Source organism: Loxodonta africana, chromosome 4 (assembly GCF_030014295.1).
Source record: "Loxodonta africana isolate mLoxAfr1 chromosome 4, mLoxAfr1.hap2, whole genome shotgun sequence".
Taxonomy (NCBI): domain Eukaryota; kingdom Metazoa; phylum Chordata; class Mammalia; order Proboscidea; family Elephantidae; genus Loxodonta; species Loxodonta africana.
In genome coordinates this window covers 185001692-185015298 of record NC_087345.1, presented here as the reverse complement: position 1 = coordinate 185015298, position 13607 = coordinate 185001692, and positions in this window count along the sequence as shown.

Genomic DNA, 13607 nt, shown 5'->3' with positions numbered 1-13607 from the left:
ATTCATGGAGGTCCACGTGTATAGTCAATGTCTATGTTGCTGAAAAATGGTACTAGCAATGAATAAGAATTTGGTCTTGTAAAACTCTATCATGCGATCTCCGGCATTGTTTCTATATTTTGCAACTACAGATCCTTCTCCTTTATTTCCAGTTTTCATACTCCAATCAATAGTAATTACCAATGCATCTAGATTGCCTGTTTGATCAATCTTAGACTGCAGAGAGTGGTAAAAACTTTGATTTCTTCATCGTTGGCCTTAGTGGTTTGTGCATAAATTTGAAAGTCTTGTTAACTGGTCTTCCTTGTAGGCATATGGATTTTATCCTATCACTGACAATGTTTTACTTTAGGATAGAGCTTGAAATATTCCTTTTTGACAGTGGATGCTACACGCTTCATCTTCTTTTTGTCACTCCTGGCATAGTAGATTGTGTGGCTGTCTGATTCACAATAGTCAATACCAGGCCATTTAAGCTCAATAATGCCTAGAATATCGATCTTTATGTGTTCCGTTTCATTTCTGATGACTTCCAATTTTTCTAATATCATACTTTGTACTTTCTACATTCCAATTAGTCATGGATTCTTGCAGCTGTTTCTTCTCATTTTGAGTTGTGCCACATCAGCAAACAAAGGTCCTGAAAACTTACTCCATCCACGTAATTAAGGTTGACTCTACTTTGGTAGCTCTTCCTCTGTTGAATTTTGAGTGCTTTCCAACCTGAGGGGCTCTTCTTCCAGCACTATATCAGACAGTGTTCTGCTGCAATTTATAAGGTTTTTTTTGAACAGTTTTTTAGAAGTAGACAACGTTTTACTTCAGGATAGATCATGAAATGTTCTTTTTTGATGATGAATGCTACACTCTTCATCTTCGTTTTGTTGTTCTTGGCATAGTAGATCATGTGACTTTCCAATTAATTGTTCATTCTTTGAGAATACCTTTTACCTTCCTTTAGTCTAGAAGTATTTATTGTGATTGTATAAAGAGAGACTTCTGTGTTAGGATATTTTTTCATCTGCTCAAACATGGTATAAGAAATGAAAGTTTCCTAAAGCACAACAATACTACTATATATTCAGTTTACGCAGAAGAAAAGCCCTCTTTCAACAATTTTATTTTTATTGTGGAAAATTGTTTTTTGACAGCAACTTGATTTTCCCTTGGAGAATTACTTCTCTTACCTTTAAATACAACTTTATTTACTCTAAAGTAGATGTCTTGTCCTCTTCGAGCTAAACATGTATATGACTTGAAACTTGAGAAAAATGACTTAATTTTGAAAATTAAAGCAAACTACCAAACGCTAATACCAAAAGCCAAACTGTTGCCATAGACTTGATTTCAACTCATAATGACCCTATAGAACAGAGTAGAAATGCCCTACAGGGTTTTCTTGTTGGTAATCTTTATGGAAGCAGACTGGAACACCTTTATCTTGCAAAGCATCTGGTGGGTTCAAACCACCAACAACATGCTATGAAAGGGATTATTCTAAGTCCCTTTAACTGGTAATATTCAGAGTTGACCTTATTCCTTCCTTTCTGAGGCTTTTTTTTGTTTGTTTAATTTGTTTGTTGTTGTTGTTTTCTTCTTTTATTTGCCATACACCATATATTTCCAATACATTCCAGTTTAATTGTTAGCAAAGTTTCTTTATGTTTCTTGCCATCAAAGAACTCTAATAGAAAAGTCCTTGTAGTTTGGTCAGGCCCCACTAGCACGATTTCTAGAAAGGCCTGTAGACCAACCTTAACTTCAGTTCTGCAGTTTTAGGCTAAGAAATTTATTTGAATAAGCCTGGAATTCTGACAGTGATAAATGAGATGAAATCCATTCCTACCTGAGCACACCGTGTTGACCCTGTCCACTATTATTATAGTTTATCTGATTATCATCATTTTGTATGATTACAGATTGATGGCTTACAACTGGCCCAAATAAAGTGGTCTCTTACACCTACCGGAGTATTAGCCTAAATGAAGAACTAACTGAACCAGGTTTTACTTATATTTAATATTACATATGATTTGATGGGAGAAAGTTGAGCTCCTAGATCTGATGTGTCATGCATTCACTCAGACATTCTTATACATAATTGTGCAACTCCTGATGATGATTTTGACGTAGTTTGGCTGTTGTGTAATGATATCATCTGGCAGTTATCTAATGCAGTTATTCTCCTTCATTTAGTAATATAATGTAATAGCCTCCATGATGTGATTTTAGCTGCTAATCAGAAAGCCAGCAGTTCAAATCCACCAGCTACTCCTTGGAAACCCTATGGAGCAGTTCTATTCTGTCCTTAGAGTCGATATACAGCTGCTATGAGTAGAATCAACCTGAGGGCAATGTATTAACATGCGTATGTTTTACTAATAATTTCAGACCCATTGACACTTCTTCATTACTAGGTCCAATCAGCATAATGTCATCAATGTAATGAAACAGTGTGGCATCTTGTGGAAGGGAAAGATGATAAAGTTCCCTGTGGATTAAATTATACATATGGCTGGAAAGTTGATATACTCTGAGGTAGGACAGTGAAGGTGTATCACTGGCCTTGCCAGCTGAAGAAAACTGCTTCCAGTGTTTCTTCTAAACTGGAATTGAGAAAAAGGCATTTGACAGATCAGTGTCTGCATACCAAGTACAAGGAGATGTGTTAATTTTCTGAAGCATTGAAACCAAATTTGGAACGGCAGCTGCAATTGGAGTCACCACGCAATTAAGTTTCTGGTAATACACTGTCATTCTCCAAGAGCCATCTGTTTTTTGCACAGGCCAAATAGGTGAGTTAAATGTGGATGTGGTGACAATAACCACCCCTGGATCCTTCAAGTCCTAGATGCTGGCAGTGATCTCTGCTTTCCCTCCAGTAATGAGGTATTACCTTTTGTTTACTATTTTCTTAGGTACAGGAAGTTCTAAAGACTTCAGCTTGGCTTTCCCTACCATAATAGCCCTTACTCCAAATGTCAGGGATTCAGTGTGGGGATTCTGCCAGTTGGTGAGTATATTGAGTCCAATTATCCGTTCTGGAACTGGGGAAATCACTACAGGATGGGCTTAGGGACCCACTGGACCCACTGTGAGATGAATTTGAGCTAAGACTCCATTAATAAGCTGGTCTCCATATGTGCCCATTCTGACTGGTGGGTCACAGTGATGTTTTGGGTCTCCTAGAATTAGTGTCAGTTCAGGGCCATTATCTAGTAATCCAAAAAAAATCTGATTATATCCTTATTCCCAGTGAACAGTCACTCTAGTAAAAGGCCATTGATCCTTTTTGAGGAAGGCTGGGAGAAAGAGTAATAATATAATTTTTAGCACTGTAGTGGGGTCTTTCCCCAAGGGGACCTGGCCTTTCCTTCAGCAAAAGGGATGTGGGTGTATAAACTGGCTCAAGTCTGGGAATTCATTGAGGGATCATGACTCTCTATTCTGTCAATTTGAGTTAAACTGTCATGCACTTGACCTTGAATTCCTCCACTTGAACAGATCTAGTCCCATCTATTTCACTCCTAGGAACACCATGACTAAGTAGCCAACTTCATAAGTCCATATGAATCAGGCTATTTTGATTATTGCTTTGACTCTGCTATTCACTATGGTAGCTACGCCCACCTCTTCTTTTTCAATCGAATGCTGCCACTTGGCCCCTACCACCACTGGGTCCAATCAGCCCCAATTCAGTTAGGTGTCTTAATTCAGTTAAGGAAGTCCCCACTGTCAAATCTGACTTACATAAAATAGCAATCACAGCAGTGTTCAAAGATGCAGGGGCTCCCTTCACTAACTTGTTTCTTACTGTTGTGGTGAGAGATGTGTCCTCTGGGCACAACGTGTCGGTCTGTGGGTCTAACCTGATAAATCCACTCTAACACACCAATTTCCCTAAGCCTTTGTATATCTTCTTCTACAGTATACCAAGGCAGACCTGGCACTTCGGCTCAATTTAGTGTAGGCCACTGCATAAGCCATGCTTCAATAACCCAAATAAATAAACTATTAGATCTTTTCCTAACCTCTAGAGGTCAAACATTGAGTGAGAAAATCTGTATTTAGTGGGCTTATGTCAACTTTCCTTGTACCATTATCTCACACCCTTAATAGCCATTCCCACACATATTCCCTAGGTTCTGTTTGCATATATTAGACAACTTAATCAGTTCTTCTGGTGTAAAAAAAAAAAAAATTTTTTTTTTTATAGTGTATTTCTTCCTGGGTCACACTGTACTTCAGGTTTTGGGCCTAGCTGGGACTTTAGTTATAGATCTAGAAGCAAAAATGGGTGGTGGGGATGTATTCTGAGACTATCCAACAATGTCTTGTAAGGCATTTGCCTCAGGCAATGGCCCAGGCAATTACTCAGATGCTTCCCCCAGCAATGACTCAGACGAAGGCTCTTCGGATACAGTAGGATTAATCTCATCAGATGATGGTGGAGGGTCTAATTGTTTTACTGGGAAGGTTGGCTTAGTCAACAAAGATGGAGTACTGTCTTCAAATGGGAGTAAGAGGGTTGATTCTGTTGGCAGGAGTGATTCAATGAATTGTCTATGTCTTGAATGACAGTGGTCACAGGGGATGTGTTGAGACAAGGTTGGATTTGGACATATTTTGAACATAGAAATATTGCCCTTCTCCAAAAGATTTAAAAAGTTAGAAATGTTTTTTGTTCTTTTCCAAAAATCCATTTTAAATCTAGGTCAGCGTATTTGGGGTGACTAGGGGAGGTAAGAGAAGCGAGGAAAAGAATAAGTTTAACAGTAAACTGCAATTGTAATGTTTATTTGATGAAGAAAATTTTGTGACTAAATTTTTTAAAGCTGACATAATTACTCAAAAATACATTCTTAATTTCTAGGTTTATTGGGCAGACCCTTGGTGATGCAAATGGTTAACATGGTCAGCTGCTAACCAAAATGTTGGAAGCTCAAGTTTACCCAGAGGTGTCTCAGAAGGAAGGCCTGATGGTTTCCTTCCAAAAAAAAAACCCTGTGGAGCACAGTTCTACTCTGACACACATGGGTCATCATGTGTTGGAATCCACTCAAAGGCATTTTTTTTTTTCTCACTGGACATCTAAAGGGTACACCAGGGAACAAATAAAATCTTAAATTTTACTTATTTTTTAAAAGCTACTTTGTTTTCTACAAATATCTTTTTAATGTTTTTTTTAAGAATATTAGATATTTACTTACTGAGACTACAGTATATGAAAAGTCAAATGTGTATATGTGTTTTAGCTGAGATTAAATAGCCTCTAATATGTTAGAAGGAAATTCCTGTTTTCCTTTTTCTACTTACTTACATTTCAAAATGAAGGTTAAACAGAGTTACAAATTATATGCACAAAGTTTCATCCATGAAAGTTACCTTTAGGTCATATATAATTAGCATATATTTGAAATCCCAGGGAGCATGTTCTCTATGATTTAAGAATTATTATTTTTTTAAATCACAGGCTTAAAAAACTCTAAAAGAAATGAATAACAATTATAATTTTAGCTCATCAAATATACTAAGAATTTAGTTGTTAATCTAATGAAGTCCTTGAATTGGGGGAAAATTTGTTATTACTTTTTTTTATAAAAAGAATCTTAAAATAACTAGGTACTAAGGCCTTCAAAATGCATTAACCAAACATTTTGCATTGAAGTAGATGTATCCCTATTCCCAGAACCATCAAATAAAAGGGAACTGTTAATTTTTGGCTACTTGCGTATAAATCTGCTTGAAGTCACCAATGGCGCAATGGCTAACCACTTAGCTGATAACCTAAATGTTGGCAGTTCCAACCCACCCACTGAATGGCTCCATCGGAGAAAGAACTGGAGATCTACTTCTGTAAAGATTCAAAAACCAAACCCACTGCCGTCGAGTTGATTCCGACTCATAGCAATCCCACAGGACAGAGTAGAACTGCCTGATAGAGTTTCCAAGGAGCACCTGGAGGATTCAAACTGCTGACCTCTTTGTTAGCAGCCGTAGAACTTAACCACTACTCCACCAGGGTTTCCCTATAAAGATTACAACCTAGAAAACCCTGTGGAACAGTTCTACTTTGTCATATAAGGTCACTATGAGTTGAAATCCACTCGATGGCACCTAACAACACGTTTCAGAGGAGCTTCCAGACTAAAATGAACTAGGAAGAAAAACCTGACAACCTACTTTCGAAAATCAGCCAGTGGAAACCCTAGAGATCACGATGGTCTGATCTGCAACCAATCACAGGGATGGCACAGGACTGGACAGTGTTTCCTTCCATTATGCACGGGGTCACCACGAGTAGGCACCACGAGTAGGGAGCCAACTTGACAGCAGCTAAGGAAAACAAAAACAAACTATATATATGTATATATATACTCAATTAGCTAAAAATTGTAGGACAGAAAATATTACCTGTCTTAGTCTTCTAGTGGTGCTATAACAGAAATACCATGAGTGGTTGGCTTTAACAAAGAGAAATTTATTCTCTCACAGTCTAAACCAAAAAACCAAACCCAGTGCCATCGAGTCGATTCCAACCCATAACGACCCTACACACAGTCTAGTGGGTTATAAATCCAAATTAACTGTGTCAGTTCCAGGGAATGGCTTCCTCTCTCTATTGGCTCCAGAGGAAGAGTCCTTGTTGCCAATCTTCCCCTGGTTGAGGAGCTTCTCAAGCATAGGGAACCCAAGTCTGAAGGAAGCACTGTGCTTCTGGTGCTTGCTTCCTAGGTGGTATGGGGTCTCCAACTCTCTGCTTGGTTCCATTTCCTTTTATCTCATGAGAGATAAAAGGTGGTGCAGGCCACACCCCAGGGAAACTCCCTTTACATTGGATCAGGGATGGGACCAAGTAAGAGTGTCACAATCCCACCCTAATCTTCTTTAACATAAAATTACAACCACAAAATGGAGGACAACCACAGAATACTTGGAATCATGGCCCAACCAAGTGAATACACACATTTCGGGGGGCATATAATTCAATCCATCGCACCACCATACCAAAATGAGAAAAAAATTCTCTAACAATATTTTTTTTAGTATTCCTTAATTGGGCAAAAAATCAAAAACCATGTATTTATTTAGTTGCTGTACACCTGGCCCTCTAAGTAATGAGGATTAGTCTTCAGCTCTCCTGTCCTATCCCACCTTTAGGGGCTAAACACATGGTCCCAGAACCCAATAAAAAACCCGTTGCCATCTAGTCAGTTCTGGCTCATAGTGACACTATAGGATGGACTAGAACTGTCCATAGGGTTCCCAAAGCTGTAATCTTTATGGAAGCAGACTGCCAAGTCTATCTCCTGCAGAGCAAAGGGTGGGTTTGAACTGCAGACCTTTAGGTTAGCAGCTAAGCTCTTAACCACTGCTTCTCCAGGTCTCCTTTTTTATGGTAGATAATGGAGGACCTATTCATGACCATTCCCAGAGAGAAGTATCATCCCCTCCTTTCAAGTACTGCAGCCATTCACTTCTGTCTTTCTTGTATTAGTTATCATTATCTACACATTTTGATTATCTTAATAACTAAAAATTATTAAATATTTATTAAGGTAATTGTTATTCGATAACATCTTATTTTTTTCTGTCAACTTCTCGTGAAAGAGAGAAAAACTAGTACCATTTGCCATGGAGTTCAATTCTAGCCCTCTCTCTCCTGCACCCCCACGCCATGTTTGCAATAAGTGTATGTCCTCAGGAAAACAAAATTCCACAAAGCTTCACATTTACAACTACCTCAAAAATGTGTTTTTAGAAAAATGTGAAACTTTGGATCATATTCTTAACTGATAACTCTACAGCCTAACCCAGAATTTTGAAAATATTCAGTCTTCCTGTTGAATAAGATGTCAAAATGGCTGGTCATGTGGCATAGTCAAAAGAATAACCTTACTCGACTATTAAGGGTTGAAACTGAACTAACAATTGTCGGGCTTGATGCTAGGAACACATATATGCATTTATTCACTGAATAATCACAAGAACTTTATGTGGTAGTGGAAATCGGTAGGAAAGCTAAAGCTCAGAAAGGTTACATGGTTGAAACTTCCAGGATATTAACTAGAAAACGAAGTTCAGCTCTATCTGACCTAGCAGCCTTTTCCTTACAACTGGCTATTTTCCATCAAAATTATATTTTATCCAACATGATAATCTGAAGAATTTGCTCCATTGGATGAGGAATCTGTGAAAATCCTTAAAAATCCCTCTTGCCTTCCATGTTTACTACCAGGTTTAGCACTGAATAACCATCCTCTGAATGAGACCGGTTGTATAAACATGCGAGCCAGTGTTATGTCTTGAAACTACTCACATTTCCCCTATCTGCTTCCATCCATCTTTTTGAAAGCCCTGTACAGTGCTCCTGTTCCCTAAACCATAATCATTCAGACCAAAACCACATACAGCAGGAGCTTAGCTTTGATTACAGATGTGCTGACCCAATTCAAAATGCTCAAACTCCAACTGCTTTGCTTCAAAAGAAACTGTATTAAACTTCAAGGGAAGTGCAATTTCAGCCATCTCTTTATCTAGTACGAAATGAAAACACATAGTAATGTACAGTTAGATTAAGAAAAGGGAATACTTCATTTAATTTTCTGGGAAAATGACCTGTGATCCTATGTTATGTTGAAGTTTCTAGAAAGTATTGTTTATCAGAGCTTAAGTGTAACTTTTTTTTTTTTAATTGCATTTACTAAAACTTTTTCAAAGCTTATGCCAAATCCAGCTATTAACATTGTAGGCTAAATTGTAACGATGAAATCAAAATCAATTATGCAATCTCAAAATGAATAGACTGCTCTATTCCTTGACAGGAAGTTTTTGTAGTAAAGTTCCCCAATCAGGTTGGAGAGAGAAAGAAGGAAAGAGACAGAGAGTGAAAGAGAGAGAAATAAAAGCAAATGATCTATCCTCCAATTAATGAAATAAAAAGGGCACAGTCTTTTGCCTATTTCCAACAGTAAACACTGTCGCTTAGATAACTTTAGTGTGCAAATAAGTGGAACTAAGAAAGTAATTGGAAAATGCTTCCAAGCTTATTTAGAGCAATTCTACTGTCATTTTTATTATTACTACTACCACCATCACTATTATTACTAATCCACCACTTTCCAAAACAGTTATTTTACACTTTTTGAATGGTGGACCACTAATGAGGAACAAAAGTTTACACAATCCAAAATCCATTTTTCCTAGAAAAAGAAATCAGAGAAACACATTAATAAGTCATATAGAAAGACACTTTGTTAAAAATAACGTCGAAGCTATTTTAATACTGAGAAAAAACATGATTCATGATTTCACCACTGCAATACATGATAAAGAGTAGTTAATGAAAACTGGTAAAACTTTTGATGAAAATATGCAAGATTACACTTCACACAATGGATTAACTGAGTCACAATAATTGCTTTGAAAATGCAGAGTGCATGTTATTTAAAATTGTAAGAGATAGAGGGAGATAGCTGTCATTTAAAACCCCAGCTCAACACAATTTGACACAACTATAACCTAACCAAGTGTCGTTTCTGAAACCTATTGGTATTCCCTTCATGTACATTGACCAGGAATCTCTGCATCCTGCCCCAGACTGGAGTAGTGGCCATACATGAGTAGAAGTGAATCAAAAACCTCCAAAAAAAATCTAGAAACATGTTAATTTTAGTTTGTGAATTCTGTTGTTAGGTGCTTTCAAGTTGGTTCTGACTCATAGTGACCTGACATACAATGGAACTAAACACTGCCCAGACCTGGACCATCCTCAAAATAGCTGCTGTGCTCGAGCCCATTGTTGGAGCCACTGTGTCAATCTATCTCACTGAGGGCCTTCTTTTTTGCTGATCCTCTACTGTAGCAAGCATAATATCCTTCTCCAGGGACAGACCCCTCCTGATAATATGTCCAAAGTATGTGAGACGAAGTCTTGCCATCCTTGCTTCAAAGGAGCATTCTGGTTGCACTTCCTCCAAGACAAATTTGTTCATTCTTTTGGCAGTCCATGGTATATTCACTATTCTTCACCAACACCATAATTCAAAGGCATCAATTCTTCTTTGGTCTTCTTTATTTATTGTCCAGTTTTTGCATGCACATGAGGCAATTGAAAACACCATGGCTTGGGTCAGGTGCACCTTAGTCCTTAAAGCGACATCTGTGCTTTTCAACCCTTGAAAAAGGTATTTTGCAGCTGATTTGCCCAGTGCAATACATTATTTGATTTCTTGACTACTGCTTCCATAGGCATTGATTGTGGATCCAAATAAAATGAGATGCAAATACCAAATTTTAATAAATCTTAATAACTCTACTTTTACTGTAAACATTAATAGCCTTCATCGTATGTAAAAAGAATATCAGTAGGCTTATGTTATTTGTTGACAACAAATACAGAAGGGTGAATTTGGGGCTATGATTTGACAGCAGTTTTGATGATTCTTGAAATACCATCCCAAGGAAGAGAGAAACTGTGCCTATTACCATTAACAGGGTAACTGAATTTTTGGGGAGTATTTGTAGCTGAGAATCAGATATCTCACAATGAAAATGAAACTTGCATATTATATTAATACCTTAAATCAAGCCATCTAATTATTTCAGGAAGTCACAGTCTGGAAATTCATTTTTAATGCAACTGCTGTAGCCATCTGATTTCTTAAAAATATCAAGTTCTCTCTGGACAGGGGAAGGAACTGGTGGCAGGCATGCTCTGATTCACTCTCCAATAGAAACCAGGCCCCTGGTGATTGGGTTTTGCTCCGGGCCTAGGCACTGTCCACTTGCTAAAAGGAATGGAGAAATTTCATTTGCAGGAAGTGACATGCAGGAATCAGAAATCAAACAAACAAATTATTGTGTCAATGTTAGAGTGTGCTAGAGAAAGCCATAGAGAGTTCCTGGGTGGTATAAACAGTTAACATGCCCAGTTTATAACCAAAAGTTTGAAGGTTCTAGTCTACAAAGAGGCACCTCAGAAAAAAAGCCTGGCAATCTATTCTAAAAATCTGCCACTGAGAACTCTAGGGAGCACAGTTCTACTCTGACACACACGAGGTCGCCATGAGTCAGGTCAGTATCTACTCCACAGCAACTAGGTTTTGTTTTTTTTTTTTTTTTTTAGTGAAAGACACAGGGCTGAGAAGCATAGGAGACAGAGGAACATTGAAATGTGTTAACTGCCAGAACAATTACAAAACACCAGCTTCAAAATACACTCAATGAAATGTAGGTAGACTCGAAAATGCTGACTCACACTTTCCTGGCCCTGGATGTCACATAACAGTAGTGTCCAAGCAACAGTAAGAGGGAAAGTAAAAAAGACCTGGGTTGTTAATCAGAAAAGTCTCAATTAACACATTCTTTCCTCTTCATGTTACCCAACTGTGATGGCTAGTTTTATGTCAACTTAACTAGACTGTGGTGGCCAGATTTTTGATCAAACACTAACCTAGATGTTGCTATGGTATGCTTACATGTGATTAACACTTAAATAAGTTAAGTTTAAGTAAAGCAGATTATCCTTCATTATATGGGTGGGCCTCATCCAATTAGTTCAAGACCTTAAGGGGAAAAACTAAGGTTTCCAGAGACAGAAGAATTCTGAATCAAGGCTGCAAATAGACATCCTGCCAGAATTTCTATCTGACCTATAGATTTTGGACTTACCAGCCTTCACAACTGTGTGAGTCAATTCCTTAAAATAGCTATCTATCAATCATCTCTCCATCCATCCATCCATCCATCCATCCATCCATCCATCCATCCATCCATCCATCCATCCATCATCTATCTATCTATCTATCTATCTATCTATCTATCTATCTATCTATCTATCTATCTATCTATCATCTATCTATCATCTATCTATCTATCATCTATCTATCTATCTATCTATCATCTATCTATCTATCATCTATCTATCATCTATCTATCTATCATCTATCTATCTATCTGTGTATCATCTATCTATGTATCATCTATCTATCTATCTATCTATCTATCTATCTATCTATCTATCTATCTATCTATCTATCTATCTATCTATCTATCATCTATGTATCATCTATTATAGTTCTGTTTCTCTGGAGAACCCTAAGATACCAACTTCCTCAGAAAAAAAAATTTAGTAAAAAATTTACTTAGGTGAACATTGATATTATGGGGGACATGTTTCACAAGTTTCCAGCTTAGCTGCTGCTCCTAAGAACATCTATCTAAGCAGGGACAGAAGACAGTTCAGAAGCAGGGTGGTTGTGAGCAGTGTGGGGTAGGGATGCAGAGGGAGGAAAAGAAACTTAAGCATTGTTTTGGCAAAGAAGTCCAAAGAAAAGGGGAGAGAAATTTCCACAGCTACAGTGAAATTTCACACATAAGTGTGAAATGTGGGATGGGGGAGGGGGGTTGAAAAATATCAGAAGAATATTTTTTTGAAGTTTTGGGGCATGTGAATGACTATGTAGCCCCTGGACACATGACTTCAGAATGGTCTGAAATAAACAGATTATTTCTTAAGGATGTTAGTTTTAGATTATAATTTTTTTTTTAACATGCTATTGGGCTGAGTCTGACTCTGAGGAGACCTGGCTTGACATGAATCACATGTTTCTATATTGATGAAGAGTTCATAACTAGATATTTCCATCCACAGTGTGATGGTTTTAAGGTTATTGTCAACCTGGGTGGGCCATGATTCTCATTGGTTTGGCAGTTATGTAATGTGGTAGTTATCCTCCATTTTGTGATATGATGTGATCACCTACGTGATGTGATCTGATGTGATGAGCCAATCAGTTGTAAAAGTAGTTTCCTCAGGGGTGTGGCCTGCATTCGATATATATGGATGTTCTGGAAAGCTCACAGGTTTTGCTCACTCTGGATACTGCATCTGGCTCATCATCATCTGACCTCTGGTTCATGGGACTCAAACCAGAGGCCTACTGTATTGCTTGCTGATCTTGGGTTCATCAGCCCCTGCAGCTATGTGAATCAGGAGACGCCTCCAACCTGACACCTGACCCATGTACTTGGGACTCGCCAGCCTCTACAACCTCATGAGCCATTCCCTTGAGATAAATTTTTCTCTCTTTATATATATGCATATATACATATATGAAAAATATCATTAATACCACATGAAAGTAAAATTTTGCTAAAGGTCGTTTAAAAGTGACTGCAGCAGTATATTGCAATATATCAGAAATTCAAGCTGGATTCAGAAGAGGATGTGGAACCAGGGATATTATTGCTGATGTCAGAAGGATCCTGGCTGTGTGGATCGTAATAAACTATGGATAACATTGTGAAGAATGGGGATTCCAGAATACTTTATTTTGCTCATGAGGAATATGTACATAGATCAAAAGGCAGTCGTTCAAATAGAAAAAGTGGATAACGCATGGTTTAAAGTCAGGAAAGATGTGTGTCAGCGTTGTGTCCTTTTGCCATACCTGTTCAATCTGTATGCTGAGCAGATAATCCGACAGGATGGACTGTATGAAGAAGAACGGGACATCAAGATTAGAGGAAGACTCATTAACAGCCTGTGTTATGCAGATGACACAACCCTGCTTGCTGAAAGTGCAGAGGACTTGAAGCACTTA